General features: G+C 42.1%; 1 non-coding gene across 1 annotated transcript; it reads left to right on the top strand.

Moving 5' to 3' along the window:
- Nucleotides 1–327: 327 nt before the first annotated feature.
- LOC120938386 lies at nt 328–432 on the top strand. Its single transcript, XR_005749011.1, has one exon. It is a non-coding gene; the product is annotated as a U6 spliceosomal RNA (small nuclear RNA).
- The last annotated feature ends 15752 nt before the right edge of the window (nt 433–16184 follow it).

Below are 16184 nucleotides of genomic sequence, written 5' to 3'. Positions count from 1 at the left end.
TTGTCACAATCCCCATGATTTTTTTTTTTATGCTCATTAAAGACTAATACAGAGAAACAATATAATTGGCTTCTTCCTCCAAGGCAGAATAGGAGGATGCTAATAAACTCGAGCCGTCCTGAACTTTTATAGCAAACTGCTGTCATTTCATTAAATGAAAAATGAAAGCGGTGCTCCGCCACATGCATTGCACTGTGCAAGAAACTGGTTTAAGCAGAGTCCATATACTGTAATATATCATCTTTCGGTGACCTAGTTCATTAATGGATACTGTCGTGATCGATTTGTTATGATATGTACAGAGCTCTGGTTCTTCCATAAGAGACATAAACTACCAAGCTTGCTTCGGCAAAATTGGAAAGGATACAGAGAAGATTAGCATGGTCCCTGTGCAAGGATGACATGTATATTCGTGAAGCAATCCATATTTTGTAGCACTTTGCCCCTGTTCAAATCATTAGTTAGACCTCATCTGCAATATGCAGTTGAGTTTTGGGCACCAGTTCTCAAAAAAGATATCGGGGAACTGGAGAAAGTGCAGAAAAGGGCAACCAAACTGATAAGAGGCATGGAGGAACTCAGCTATGAGGAAAGATTAGAGGGACTGAATTTATTCACTCTTGAGAAGAGGAGAATAAGGGGGGGGTATGATCAACATGTACAAAAATATAAGGGGTCCATATAGTGAACTTGGTGTTGCGTTATTCACTTTATGGTCAACACAAAAGACAAGGGGGCAGTCTTTATGTCTAGAGGAAAAAAGATTTCATCTCCAAATACGGAAAGGTTTCTTCACAGTAAGAGCTGTGAAAATGTGGAATAGACTCCCTCCAGAGGTGGTTCTGGCCAGCTCAGTAGATTGCACATAATGTAACTGGGTACTAACATGTATAGGTAAAGTTGATCCAGGGAAAATCCGATTTCCTCTCGGGGGATCAGGAAGGAATTTTTACCGCTGCTGTAGAAAATTGGATTGTGCTCTGCTGGGGTGTTTTGCCTTCCTCTGGATCAACTGTGGGTATAGAATTGTGTATATGGGACTGTATGATCATTTTTTTTTTTATGGTTGAACTGGATGGACTCTTTTTTCAACCTGGCTAACTATGTACCAGAAATTTCTTTCTGTTCTATATGCACTATAGATAGTTACAAAATAATCACTAAACATAAAAACAATATCCTTCTGAAAAAATCATGTAGCACTACTGAAAGGGACCTGCCAGAATAATGTATAGGCTTCTAACATGGTAGTTCCCAGCACATAGATTTTGTCATCATAACTACATATAACCTAAAAGCGAAAGTGTTCTCAAACCCCAAGCCAAAAATGTAATATATGGCTGCATTTTTTTTTTTTAGCTTTTTTCTCCTTGATCCTGATCTGGCCAGTAACACGCCTCCAGTATTAGAGTGAGTCCATTCTGGATGAAGGAGCACAGGGGGCATCTTTGGACAGCAGCATCATCAGTCTGAGGGAAGGGGGTTGTTGGATGTCAGCGGCAGCCCGTCCATAAGGCACCCCCTTTATCTCTACGAGCCTGGCCCTAATCTCCATGCAGGGTGCCGGATGCATAGAGTTCTGTGTTTTTTTTTTTATGCAAAGCACATGATTAGAGCTGGAAGCTTCATAAAGGTGACTTGTAACAATAGCGAATCAACATTTGCTATTGTCTTCCTGCTTCTCCTCCCGGCCAATCAGGACAGGAAGTGGATCCTGAGACCGGATTGGCCGGGGAAGCCGCCGAAGCCGACCGGGACCTGGATGGGGTAAGCATAGCTTCCAACTGTTCCTGATTTCGAGCAATGGCTCCCTGTCCCTCATTCCTCCTCATTTGTCCCTCATTTTGGTCTGATCTATAGAGTTGTATATAAAATGCACTTTTTATCTATCAAAAAGTGTTTTCCAGCCCTAAACCTTTCATCTGATTTCTAAATTGCTGCATTTGTAAATTCCAAAAGCCAATATAAAGGAATAGTAGTGGTAAAAAAAAAGCACTTGTGGGTTTAACTAATCTTGTTTTTTCGTACAATTCTCCTTTAAGGGGCTGTGGCAAGGGGTGTGTCCTATGCCTGCATATTTTTGCTGATAGGCATCCATCACTCCCATCTCAAAAAGTTGGGAGGTATGGGTAAGTGTAAACTCACATTAACAAGAACTTGAACATTCAGAGTCTACCTGTGGGTATTGGTAAAAAGCTTTGCTTACAATGCATAACAAGCACATGCAACTGCCTGCACAATGCATCTGATCCCTGTATTGGAGGAGATTTATATGCACAGAAAGCACCCCAGGTTGATTGATTTAGGAAAAGGTGAGACCAGGGACAACCGTATCCCTAGGCCACATAGGACATGGTCTAGGGTGCTTCCAACGGCTCCGGTAAGCGGCGGAACCCCACAGTGAGTGAGCAATCAGCAGCGCCTAATAACGCTAGCGATTTGGACTAGGACTAAACAGCGAGGCCACCTATTGTGACATGCCTGATCACAACCGCCTTTTTTAGAGTTGGTAATCTATATTTTTAATAAATCCTGTACCTTTTACTAATTACTGCACTCAGATGAGTGCTACTGTGTCTCTCTATTGATTAATCAGAGAAGCAGCCAAAAGACCCATGGACGAGCTGCAGAGATCCACAGCTCAGGTGAGAGAATCTGTCCACAGGACAGCTATTAGTCGTGCACTCCACAAATCTGGCCTTTATGGAAGAGTAGCGTGAAGAAAGCCATTGTTGAAAAAAAAGCCATAAGAAGTCCCGTTTGCAGTTTGCGAGAAGCCATGTGAGGGACACAGCTAACATGTGGAAGAAGATGCTCTGGTCAGATGAGATCAAAATTGAACTTTTGGCCTAGAAGCAAAATGCTATCTGCGGCGGAAAACTAACACTGCACCTCACCATGAACACACCATCCCCAACGTGAAACATGGTGGTGGCAGCATCATGTTTTCTTCAGCAGGGACACAGGGAAGCTGGTCAGAGTTGATGGGAAGATGGGTGGAGCCAAAAACAGGGCAATCTTGGAAGAAAACCTGTTAAGCCCCATGCACACTATCAGTTTCTCTGCAGGTTTTTGTCTTCAACCGATGAAGCTGACTGATGGTCCGTCGCGGCCACACACCATCGGTTAAATAACTGATCGTGTCAGAACGCGGTGATGTAAAACACAACGATGTGCTGAAAAAAATTAAGTTCAATGCTTCCAAGCATGCGTCGACTTGATTCTGAGCATGCGTGGATTTTTAACCGATGGTCTGCCTACTAATGATCGATTTTGACCTATCGGTTAGGAATCCATCGGTTAAATTTAAAGCAAGTTGGCTTTTTTTTAACCGATGGTTAAATAACCTATGGGGCCCACACACGATCGGTTTTGACCGATGAAAACGGTCCTCAGACCGTTTTCCTCTGGTTAACCTATCGTGTGTACGAGGCCTAAGAGTTTCAATTTGTATGCAATCTGGCAGGCCCTTGTACTTCATGGTTTTGGTAAACCGGAAGACAAAAACCTGCAGGAAAACTGTAACTGTAAAAAAATTAGTGTGTATGGGGCTTTAGAGTCTGCAAAAGACTTGAGGCTGGGGTAGGGGTTCCCATTCCAGCAGGACAATGACCCTAAACATAAAGCCAGAGCTACAATGGAATTGTTTCGATCAAAGCATATTCATGGGTTAGAATGGCTAAAGTCAAAGTTTAGACCTCAATACAATTGAGAATCTGTGTTCACTCCATCCTATCTGACAGAGCTTGAGCTATGTTACAAAGAAGAATGGGCAAACATTTCACTCTCTAGATGTGCAAAGCTGGTAGAGACATCCCCAAAAAGACTTGCAGCTGTAATGGCAGCAAAAGGTGGTTCTACAAAGTATTGACTCAGGGGGGCTGAATATAAATGCACACCACACTTTTCACATATTTATTTGTAAAAAAAAATGAAAACCATTTATCATTTTCCTTCCACTTCACACTTATATGTCACTCTGTGTTGGTCCATCACATAAAATCCCAATAAAATACATTACGTTTTTGGTTGTAACATGACAAAATTTAGAAAATTTCAAGGGGATGAATACTTTTTCAAGGCACTGTATGTACAGAAAATTAATGCTATCACTGCTACTTCTACAAGGAAATGTCTGTTTTTGTAAACGCATTACCTTTATTTTTTTTTAATTTATTTTTTTCTTTTAAAATGAACTAGTGTCAGCATTTTTTCTATTGTGATCCTATCCCGTTTTGATCCTAATTCCCTCTCCCATTTTTTGACGAAAGGGGGGACCGTCCGCTCGTCCACCTTTAGCAGAATCTTATATAATTTTGAGATGGTTCCCTTGACCTTCTCTGATGTGCATAGTTTTTCCAAAACGGATAGCTGCTCCCCTGACCTCAGTGGGTGCGGCAATCTTTTTATAAAGTGGGCCAGCTGATGGTATCTCCATTCGTCAATTTCTAAAAAAAAAGTATTTTTCTCTTTTAATTCTTGTAGTGTTGCAATGTGCCCATCTTTTATTACGTCTCTTAATTGGGTCGTGTCTTTTTTTATCCAATTTCCTCCAATCTGTGATTTACCCGGTGCAAAATAATCATTGTTTTTTAGTGCTAATAGTGGTGAATTAAATTCCTTTTCTATTTTTTTATACATAGTATCCCAAATTTTTAGTGCATTTTTAGTAATCTCATGTGTATTCTTATCCAGTGTCCTATATTGAGGTGGGTTCCAAATAATCTTATTGAGACTTGCCTTTGACATTTCATTTTCGATGTTGACCCACCTCTTTTCCTTGCTGGCCCTAGCCCACTCCACTACCCTTGACAGGATCACCGCCTCGTAGTATGTTTTAATGTCTGGTACTGCTACTCCCCCCTTTATTTTAGGTTGTCTTAGAGTCTGGAAGGATATTCTGTGTTTCTTGTTTCTCCAAATAAAATTCATAATCTGTTTTTTAAGAGCTGAGAAGAGTATTCCAGGCAAACGTATAGGTATCATCTGAAACTTATAGGTAATCTTTGGTAAAATTACCATTTTACAGAAGTTTATTCGTCCTATCCAGGATAGTGGTCTATTTTTTATCCTCCCAATTTCCTCCCTGATTTCATTTAGCAATGGAATGAAGTTTTTCACATACATTTTTTTGGTTGATTTTACTAGAAAAATACCGAGTGCTTTTACCCAGGAAAATCGGTATTTCGATTTTAAGTCCCTTTCCTCCCGTCCGTCAACATTAATACTTAAGATCTCAGTTTTGGCTACGTTGATTTTAAAATTTGATATTTCTCCGTATAGCGTACATAGGTCTAATAAATTTGGAATTGAGGTTTTAGGGTCCGACAAATAGAAGAGGACGTCATCTGCAAATGCCGAAAGTTTGTGTTCGTCCTCACCTATTTTAATTCCTCTTATATCGGGGCACCTGCGTATCATGGCCAATAGTGGCTCCAGAGAGAGCACAAACAGGAGTGGAGACAGGGGACATCCCTGCCTAGTACCGTTTTTCATTATCAGCTCTTGGGATAAATTACCATTTATTTTTATTTTTGCCCTCGGTTCCTGATAAAGAGTTGTTATCCACTCTCTCATCCTTTGACCAAACCCCATTTCTTCCAGGGTGCGTAACATGAATCCCCAGTCTACCCTGTCGAATGCCTTTTCTGCATCTATCGACAGGAGTAGACTGGGGGATCCGATCATTTTCATTCTTTGCATTATCAACAATGCTCTGACTCCATTATCCTTCCCCTCTCTTCCCTGGATAAACCCTGTCTGGTCTGGATGTACCATCTTTGCCATTTCTTGTTTTACTCTCTCGGCCAAGACCTTTGCGAACAGTTTTACATCTGTGTTTAACAGAGATATTGGTCGATACCCTGAGCAATCTTCTTTGTCCTTGCCTTCCTTGTGGATAACTGTTATACTGGCCTCTGAGGCCTCCCGGCTCAAACAAAAGTCTTTACCCAGTCCGTTAAAATATTGGCATAATTTTGGTAGAAGGATCTCCCTACATTTTTTATAATACAAAATAGTGAAGCCGTCGGGCCCCGGACTTTTACCTGTTGCTGTACCGGTTAATGCTATATTAATCTCTTTTTCCGATATTGGTCTATCCATAACTGATGCCCCGCTTCTGTTTATTTTTGGCAGTCCCAGCTTTCTTCAAGAAATTTACAGTTTTATTTATTTTTTCTCCCTCCTGCCCCTTCTTTTGTTCTACCGAATAGAGTCTCTCATAATATAGCCTGAAGGTCTCTGCAATTTCCTTTGTTGTATGCATCATTTCTCCTTTTTCATTTTTGATTTTTTCTATATAGTTTTTTGATTTCTTTTTCTGTACTATTCTTGCTAAATGTTTATTAGTTTTATTTCCCCACATATATCTTTCCCTAGCAATTAAGTTAAATTCCTTTCGGGTTTCTTGTTCCATAATATCCTTCAATTAATTTCGTTTATTGACTAGTTTCAGATACAGATCGCGTTGTTTCCCTATTTTTTTGTGTTCCTGTTCTAAGAGGAAGATCTCTTTTATTAATCCTTCTTTTTTCCTATTTTTTTCTTTCTTTTTCCTTGCTCCTTCCGAGATAAAGGTTCCTCTAATCACTGCCTTATGGGCATCCCATAATGTTGCCACTGAGACTTCCTCTATATCGTTTAACGTGAAATACTCTTCCAGCTCCTTTTTTACCCTTGTTAAACTGGTCTTCTCTATCAACAAGTGTTCATCTAACCTCCAATTTTGTTTAGGTCTCTGATTTCCTGAAATGTCTATTGTCATACTTACTGGTGCATGATCGGAGATCGTCATGGTTTCTATTTTTGTCTCCACCACTATATCTAAGGTCCTGTGATCTACTAATATGTGGTCGATCCTTGAATAGGTCCCATGGACCGAGGAGTAAAATGTGTAATCCCGTTGGTCAGGGTTAAAGACTCTCCACGCGTCGATCAACTGACTCCTAAACAAGGCATCCCTAAGCTTTCTTAGCTGTGCGCACCGAACACTCGATGTCTGGGATGACTTATCTATTTTTGGGTTGATACATAGATTAAAGTCTCCTCCCATGATTACTCTTCCTCTCCTAAAATCTATTAGTTTCCCTAGTATTCCCAAAAGAAATTTTATAGGTAAGACATTCGGGGCATAGACATTTACTAGAGTACATTCCAATCCCTCCAATCTTCCTCTCAGAAAAAGGAATCTCCCCTCTGGGTCTGTCAGTCTATCGGTTAATTCGAACCTTATCCTTTTTGAGATTCCGATTGCTATCCCTCTAGCTCTTTTGGATATGGTGTCCCCATAGTACCAAATAGGGAGGTCTGGTGCATATAATCTGATATTTGATCCTAGTGTGATAAGTGTTTCCTGTAAAAAGGAGATGTCTGCTTTATATCCCTTCAATTCCTTGAGAACCTTATGTCTCTTGGTTGGGCTATTGAGACCTTTCACATTATAGGATATACATTTGATTTGTGGCATCTTTGGTCTTTTCCTTTTTTCTGATTATTTTGGTGAGATAGGTCCCATCCTTCCCTTCCCCCCCCTCCCCCCTCCTCCCCCGTCCCCCCCCCCCCCCCCCCCCCCTCTCCCCCCCCCCCCCTCCCCCCACCTCCCCCCTCTCCCTCCCCTACCTCCCCTTTAGGCCAGTTAATGACCTCCGAGCCAACCTCCATGTCTGGCTCAGTTACTCTCCAGGTGGGGTCCCGGAGTCACCTCCCCCAATCCGGTCTTTGGACTGGTGGGAGGGGGGATGGGCGAATCCTCCACCACCTCCAGAGACAAACAAAAACAGCAGAGAAAAAAAAAAAAGACCTCTTTCTATGCTTCCTTCTCCCCCCTGTCTCCCCCCCTCTCCCCCCTTAACACCAATAGTGGGATTTATATCCCAAAAAGGGTAACAAAAAGAGCGGGGGAGAAAAAAAAAGAAAAACAAGGGGGCGAGAGAGGGAGCATAGGAAAAAAAATGGACAGATCAGAGCACTATCCGAACTAAATTTTGAGAAATAGCTCTTCCTTCCTTCCAGAAATCCTACTACTCTATCTCCATCCAGGCAAGTCTGGTATCTGCATATCTAGTTTTTTGCAAAACTCTTCCAGTTCTTCCGGGAATCTCAGTGTTGCAGATCTCCCGTCTTTTGTCCCGATTAGACAAGCCGGAAACCCCCAATTATATTTAATATTCAATTCTGTCATCTGTTTTAATAATGGTTTTAACGCTCGTCTTCTTGCCAGGGTCTCTTGAGATAGGTCTGTGAATATCTGGATCTCTGTCCCTTCAAGGACTATCGGGGGTTGTCCCCTTAATTTCTTCCAGACTATTTCTTTGTCCTCATATAGTCGGAACCTGATTATGACGTCTCTTATTCGCTCCGAGCTCCCTCTTGACGGGTTCCCGATTCTGTGTACTCTTTCGATCCTTATTTGATCTTCTACAGGTCTTTCCATCAGGGGATTGAATATTTTCTGCATTATTTTCCTTAGATCTTCTCCCCTCTCCTCTGGTATTGATCTTATCCTCAGATTTTGTCTTCGACTTCTATTTTCCTGATCTTCTATCTTATACAGGATAAGTCTCTGTTGCAATTGAGTCTGATCGATTTGATCCTTTATTATTTTTACTTCTTGTTCTTGCTTCTCTGTTCGCTCTTCAATTGTTTCGATCCTGGAAAACAGATGGCCCAGATCTGTCCGTAAATTCTGTATTTCCCCCTTTATTTCACTCCTGATCGCTATTTCCATTCTTGACAGCATTTCTGCCATTTCTCCTTTTGATGGAAATTGCAAGTCTGTGCCTTGTTCCTCTGTCCTACAGCTTTCAGATCTATGTTCTATAGTGCCTTCCTCTCTAATCTCCAAGGATGTTTCGCTGATGTTGCCCCCCTGGGGTTTCTTATTTTCCAACTTTTTTTCTTTGTTTACTTGTTGTGGATGTTTCGTTGTTCCCTGTGCACTCTGGATTTTGGGGCTGTCTCCTTTAGTCATAAATGGTCTAATAGAGCTTGTTGTACTTGTGTTGCTTGGGGTTGTTGGGGGTCCCCCCTTCGTAGACCTACTTGCCATCCTGTTCATGTTGTTGTTTTCTCTTCTCCTTATTCTTTTCCCCAGCTTGACTTCCTCCTACCTCCTCTCCATACACAACAACCCCCTTTCTGTTCTCGTCCCGACTATCTCTCCTCTCCTTGAGCAGTCTCAATGGGGTTGGACTCCTCCCCCTTTCTATTTGTGTGATAATACACGCGAGGGGTATAGGATAGTATGTAGCGTCCCGAGTTTTCGGAATAACCCTGGGTTGTTTTTTATTTTATATATATATATATATATTTTTTTTTGGGTGCTGGTAACTCCGAGGGGCTCTTAATTAATTTTCCCTTTAATCAATAAAGACAGATACGTCTTGGCGGGGTGACTCCTTTGTGCATACAGCATAGGGGGGGTTACCCCAGCAGCTTTTATTTATGTGTTTTCCCCTTTTCTTATTCCTCCCTGTCCCTGTCGGCCTTTCGGGGGAGTATGCTTAGTCAATCCTGGGTATTACACTGTGGTAAGCCACTGCCCAAGCTGACGGGTACTTCACAGTTTTCCCCCCCAGGCCGCTACTTATGGCTAAATATTATTTTGTCCTCTGTTTCCTTCGGCCGAGATCCTCAGCTCGGCAGTATCTGCTTCTCTATATGATCTTATAGCTTCCTCTGATGGTCCCTGCGGTGAATGTTCAGATTTTTAAATGTGTTTTTATGTATGTCCACATCTCAGTCAGCTGGGTAGGTGGAGGTATATCGAACTAACCGTCGGGGTCTCATGTACGCTAAGTCTCCGCCTGTGTTAATAGTTCATTTACACCTTTTCATATGTTGTAAAAAAAAAAAAAAAAAAAAGAGGAAAAGAGAGGAAAAAAATAAATAAATAAATAGATAAATACCCCCCCCCCCCCCCCAGAGATTCCTCAGAGGCACTCGCTGCTTCTATGAGTACCCAAAAGCACAGAGGGATATCTGTGTTATTTCTTGTGCCAATCTAATACCTGTTTGCACCAGAAAGAAAAGTTTTTTTTTTTTTGGGTGTTATATAGAGATTTCACTCCCCCTGTTCCTTTAAACCCCTTGATCCAACAATATAAGCCCCTTAATCCAGGGCTCCTTGGGTAATACAGTCTAAATTTGCACAGCTGACAGATTATCTGTTTAACCCTTTCTTAGATTCAGTGTGCATTTGCTTCCCCCTTGGTTTGCAGCAGTTTTACCCAACAGTATTTGGGGAAGATTTTTTTTTTTTTTCCCTTCAGAAGTGTTCTAAGTGCTTTATCAATGTCTTTTAAAGAAACTCAATCCTGGGGGTCCTCTTTCTTGCCTCCTTCTCCCAATCATCTGGGGGCAAGGAGATGACACATTCCAGTTATCCAACTGACAATAGAGAGGGAAATAATCAAAAAAAAACGACCTTATCTCCGGTGGTGATGGTGGCGGGTAGGTGTATTCACCCTCCTTTCTCGCGTTCCTGCGCGCTTAATCCTCCAGCAGTCAGCAGCTAGCTCCTTTCATCGTCTCCCCCGTCTCTCAGCTGTTTCCTGCATATTCGCTCCGACACGGAGCGGGTAGTGGGAGCACAGACCGAGCGGAGAGCCGTCCCCGCCGTACTGCGGATGTCCCCCCTTCACTTCCCGGGGTCAGCGTGTACTGTGCGGCGTGCGTGCGGGATCAGCTGGCTGTCCTTCCCGCATTACCTTTATTAACCACTTAAGCCCCAGACCATATTGCTGGTCAATGACCGGGCCACTTTTTGCGATTCGTCACTGCGTTGCTTTAACTGACAATTGCGCGGTCGTGCGACATGGCTACCAAACAAAATTGGCGTCCTTTTTTTCCTACATATAGAACTTTCTTTTGGTGGTATTTGATCACCTCTGCGGTTTTTAGTTTTTGCGCTATAAACAAAAATAGAGCGACAATTTTGAAAAAAAATAATATTTTTTACTTTTTGCTATAATAAATATCCCCCAAAAACATATAAAAAAAAAAATTTCCTCAGTTTAGACCGATACGTATTCTTCTACATATTTTTCACAAAAAAAATCGCAATAAGCGTTTATTGATTGGTTTGCGCAAAAGTTATAGCGTTTACAAAATAGGGGATAGTTTTATGGCATTTTTATTAATATTTTTTTTTACTAGTAATGGCGGCAATCATCGATTTTTATTGGTACTGCGACATTATGGCGGACACTTTGGACACTTTTGACACATTTTTTGGGACAATTGGCATTTTTATAGCGATCAGTGCTATAAAAATGCATTGATTACTATAAAAATGCCACTGGCGGGGAAGGGGTTAACACTAGGGGGCGAGGAAGGGGTTAATTATGTTCCCTAGGTGTGTTCTAACTGAAGGGGGGAGGGGACTGACTTGGGGAAATGACTGATTGCTGTTTATACATTGTATGAACAGACGATCAGGCATTTCTCCCCCTGACAGGCCCGGGAGCTGTGTGTTTACACACACAGCTCCCGGTTCTAGCTCTGTAACTAGCGATCGCGGATGCCCAGTGGTGATCGCGCCCGCTGGGCACACGCGTGTCGGCGGCGAGCGGGGTGCGCGCGCTCGCCCTTATTGGCTGAATGGCGAGATGATGTATACCTACGTGATCTCGCCCAGCAGAGCCGACCTGCCGCCGTATAACTGCGGCGGCTGGTCGGCAAGCAGTTAAAATATTAAGTATTTAATATGACAATGAGGCGTTCACCTATCCATATAACAATGAGACATTCACCTATTCAGCCAGCAGGTGGAGCTTTGGATTCAATTTTACATGTCTTTTCCTTCTTCTTTGTCACATGCTGTGAAAACAAAAAAGAATATATATATATATGTATATATATATATATATATATATATATATATATATATATATATATATATATATATATATATTTATTATAATATACCTTTTCCCCCTTTTTTTATAAGTGTTCGGATGTCCTCTGTTCTTAGCTTCATTAGTAGCACAGAGAGCTGGTAGAGGAGAAAGAGCATTACACTGGTCTTCCCAGCAAATGCCTGTGAAGGATTGAGGGGTGCATGTCAGGACAAGTCTGATCATTGGAGGAGAGAAGGCTGAGTTCTCAGCACAGCCCAAAAAATAACAACAATAGTTCTCTCGTGCCTAGTGTGGTCAGATTTTATTAGGAAAGCAGAGTGACTGCCAGGAACCCTATTCTACACAAAGAAAACAATACATACAAGTACATGGTATAGCAGGCACATATCACAAATATGAATTGTTTGGTATACATATTCTTCATGGCAGGTTGCTCCTGCTCTTCTGTCTGCTTTGATAACCCCTAAAGTGCTCTGGGAATCCTTTGTTATGTATTAAATGTTTATTTGTAAAATAAGAATTGTATGTGCTGAACACAAGTGCCCTAAAAGACCACAAGGGATCTTTTTGTTTATAAGCTCCTACTGTTATGTGAGTGAAATTAAAATTTTATTACCACTTGATGGTGTTTGGGTCCTAGCTGAGCACTGAGCATGCTCAATAAATTCCACCAGATGGCATTGTGTGTATCAAGGAAGAGCATGCTTGAAAGGAGAAATGCATTGGCACCAGAAGTTCTTTTCATATACTGTATGCACTGACCCATCCACACGAGTCCTGACTCCTGAAGATGCTTACAGATGTCAAAAATAATTACACAATTGAGGTCATTTTAGTGGATGATGATTTAGCCACCAGTATGTTTTTGGATTGTGGGGTAGTCATCCATAGGTAAAAAACTCAAGCCACATGTAGGGTTGCCGCCTTTTCAAACCCAAACACTTTAGCAGCGCACAGCAATCTTTTTAAATATTTTTACTTATACATATATTTTGCAATTAAATAACATTTCTAATCAAATGAAGTTAATCACATAAGTCCCACTTTACATCAGAGTCCACAGAGTTCCCCTTTTACTTCTGAACTTGCAGAGTTCCTTTACACTGTAAGGGGGCACTCTGCAGACTAATGTATGGGAGAACTCTGGGGACTCTAACATAAGGGATGCTCTGGGAACCCTGATCTAAGGGGGAGCACTGTGACTTCTGATGTATGGAGAGGACTCAGATGTAAGGTGGTACACTGTGGCTTCTGGTGGAAAGGGGAACTCTGATATAAGGGGTGCTCTGAGCACCCTAATTTACCTTAGTGTACTCACTCAGAGGCAGGAGAGAGAGGGGGGGGGGACTTCAGTCACACACAGAAATGGATGGTGAACTCACCCACCCCTTGGCAGTCAGCACCTCTTATCCAGAAGTAGCTGAGGCTGCTGGAGTGTGGGCAGACAGAGTTGTAGTGGCGAGAGGAGCAGATCAAGCCCACTCTCCTATCCTGTCTGTGTGGGAGGAGAGGTAATTGTTAGTGCTGGCTTTGGGCAGTGTGAAAGAGAGTGTAAGGCCTCGTACACACGATAGGATTGCCAGAGGAGAACGGTCTGAAGGACCGTTTTCATCAGTCCAAACCGATTGTGTGTGGGCCCCATAGGTTATTTAACCTTCGGTCCAAAAAATGAGAACTTGCTTTAAAATGTAACCGATGGACGCCTAACCGATAGGTCAAAACCGATCGTTAGTATGCAAAAGCATCGGTTAAAAACCCACGCATGCTCAGAATCAAGTCGACGCATTCTTGGAAGCATTGAATTTCATTTTTTCAGCACGTCGTTGTGTTTTACGTCACCGCGTTCTGACACAATCGGTTATTTAACCTATGGTGTGTACGCGTGATGGACCATCAGTCAGCTTTATCAGTTAACCTAAGACAACGGTCCTATCGTGTGTACAAGGCCTAAAGCCCTATACACACAGACCTTTGTCCGACCAAAATCACATCAGAATTCCGGAATTCCATCAGAGTAAAAGAGATCATGTTCTCTATCTAAACTCCGACCGAATTCCTCGGAATTTCTGATGGAAATAATCCGATGGGGCATACACACGGTCGGATTTTCCGCCATGGACATCCGGCGCTCAATAGGCTTGCATGGATCGGCCGTTCAGGTCCACTGACAAAACTGACAGGCGGACCTGAGCGGTCCAACCGTGTGAAATGGGCTTAAGTTTAAGTCAGAGGACTTTGGATTTTAACTAGGGGCGTGGCCAGCAGCAAAAAGAGTGTAAGTGCTTTCCTATGTGCTGATTTTTAAGGACTCTTCTCATTGAGTGTAACTGCTGTCCTTTATGCTGATTTTTTAAGGACTCTTCTCATTGAGTGTAAGCGCTGTCCTTTGTGCTGTATTTTTAGGCACTATTCTCATTGAGGGTAAGCGCTGTCCTTTGTGCTGATTTTTTTTCATTGAATGTACAGTAAGCGCTCTCCTTTGTGCTGATTTTTTAGGGACTTTTGTCATTGAGTGTAAGCGCTCTCCTTTGTGCTGATTTTTTAGGGACTCTTCTCATTGAGTGTAAGCGCTCTCCTTTGTGCTGATTTTTTTAGGGACTCTTCTCATTGAATGTACAGTAAGCGCTCTCCTTTGTGCTGATTTTTTTAGGGACTCTTCTCATTGAGTGTAAGCGCTCTCCTTTGTGCTGATTTTTTTAGGGACTCTTCTCATTGAGTGTAAGCTCTCTCCTTTGTGCTGTTTTTTTAGGGACTCTTCTCATTGAGTGTAAGCTCTCTCCTTTGTGCTGTTTTTTTTTTAGGGACTCTTCTCCTTAAATGCAAGTGCCGTCCTTTGTGCTGTTTGTTTTTTTTTTCTTTAACTAAACTAAGGTTTTAAACAATAATTTTATGTAAACATGCATGTTATTTTTTCCTTTTGTTAAAAATGTATGATGTTGTTTTCTTGCTAGAATATGCTGAATCTACAGCACTATGAATATATCAGTATAATTTTATTATACTAGATTATTACAAACAAAGAAGAAAAACTGCCGCATGAAACATTTACACATGGGCAGATTTAATATCTAATTTCATAAGGGAAAAAAGAATGGCACTTTTCCAGGCTCTGCAGAAAGCCAATATCTTTCTGTTGATGTTCAGCTGTCATTATAGATGAACATTTTCCAAGTTAGTAGGATGGGAGAAATTCTGCCTTTTGTGCTGTACTTACTATATGATCTAGAAAAGCTTGTTAGCTAATTACTGTATTTAAACTTCTTTACCAAAGCAGGTTAAAGCAACCCTGTCAGCACAAGGTCAACAGTAGCCCAAATGATATCTGCTATAAGAAGAGGGCTTACTTTGCCAGAAGCCAGTGTTTTGAAACATTGCTCCCCGATCACTGTAAGAATTCAACCAGTGAGGTAGGTCAAATACAGTATCTATTTAAGTCACTGCACTTAGTGGTTTCCCACCAACATGTACCCCCTGCAGTGATGTATGAGCTATCAAGAGGAACTACAGCTTACAGTGGGGAGCAGCATTCCAAGTGTGGATTACTTGCAGCGATTGGGGAGCTTGTTTCAGAAAATGGGCCATCAGAAAGTTAAGTGTAATGCCACTTCTTTTAGCAGGTATGGTTTTGACTACAAGTGACCCTGTCCTGACAGAGCTATTTTCTCTGCTACAGCTGTCGCGCCACTGAGGTTGAAATCGACACTTCTGGGAGTGTCAGATTGCTCTGGCTACCCTTTAAGCGTTACTTCAACCAAAAAGGGGAAGTTCCACTGTTCCTCCTCATCCCCCCTCTTTCAGCATAGGCATATTTTTTTCCGGGGGGGGGGGGGGGGTATCTGGCTTTGACAGGAACCTGCTTCCACTTCTGCTCTTACTGTGTAGGCGATCAGAGCAGAAGTTTGCCTCCCCCTCCTCTCCCTGCAGTCTCTTGGGAAACGTCACAGGTCCCAAGAGACTGCAGAACCATTTGCCTATGGACTTTCTGCCAATCATGGAAGCTAAGGGACCGATACTACCTCCTGTGGATTATTTGAGGGACACTTGCCTCTTAAGGACTATGAACGCTCTTCTTTTATTTGGGTATGATTACCTTATGGGTACTAGAACACCTATGCACATGAATGTGTGTGAGAAGCTGCTTTACATAAACTGTCCCTGTATGTATGCCTTTCTTCAGTAAAGTTACCATTAACTGTTAATTGCCTGGCCTGAAGGCTCTCAAAGGGGTGCATGCACAGCGTATCTAAAGAACAGGGCTTGGAAAACAACAAGAAGACTGAGCTAGAGGAAGATGCAATATATGGGTCTAACACACAGAGTACT

Source organism: Rana temporaria, chromosome 4 (assembly GCF_905171775.1).
Source record: "Rana temporaria chromosome 4, aRanTem1.1, whole genome shotgun sequence".
In the NCBI taxonomy this organism is placed as follows: Eukaryota; Metazoa; Chordata; class Amphibia; order Anura; family Ranidae; genus Rana; species Rana temporaria.
The sequence above is the reverse complement of the archived record's forward strand: the minus strand, read 5'-3'. Positions and strand labels throughout refer to the sequence as shown.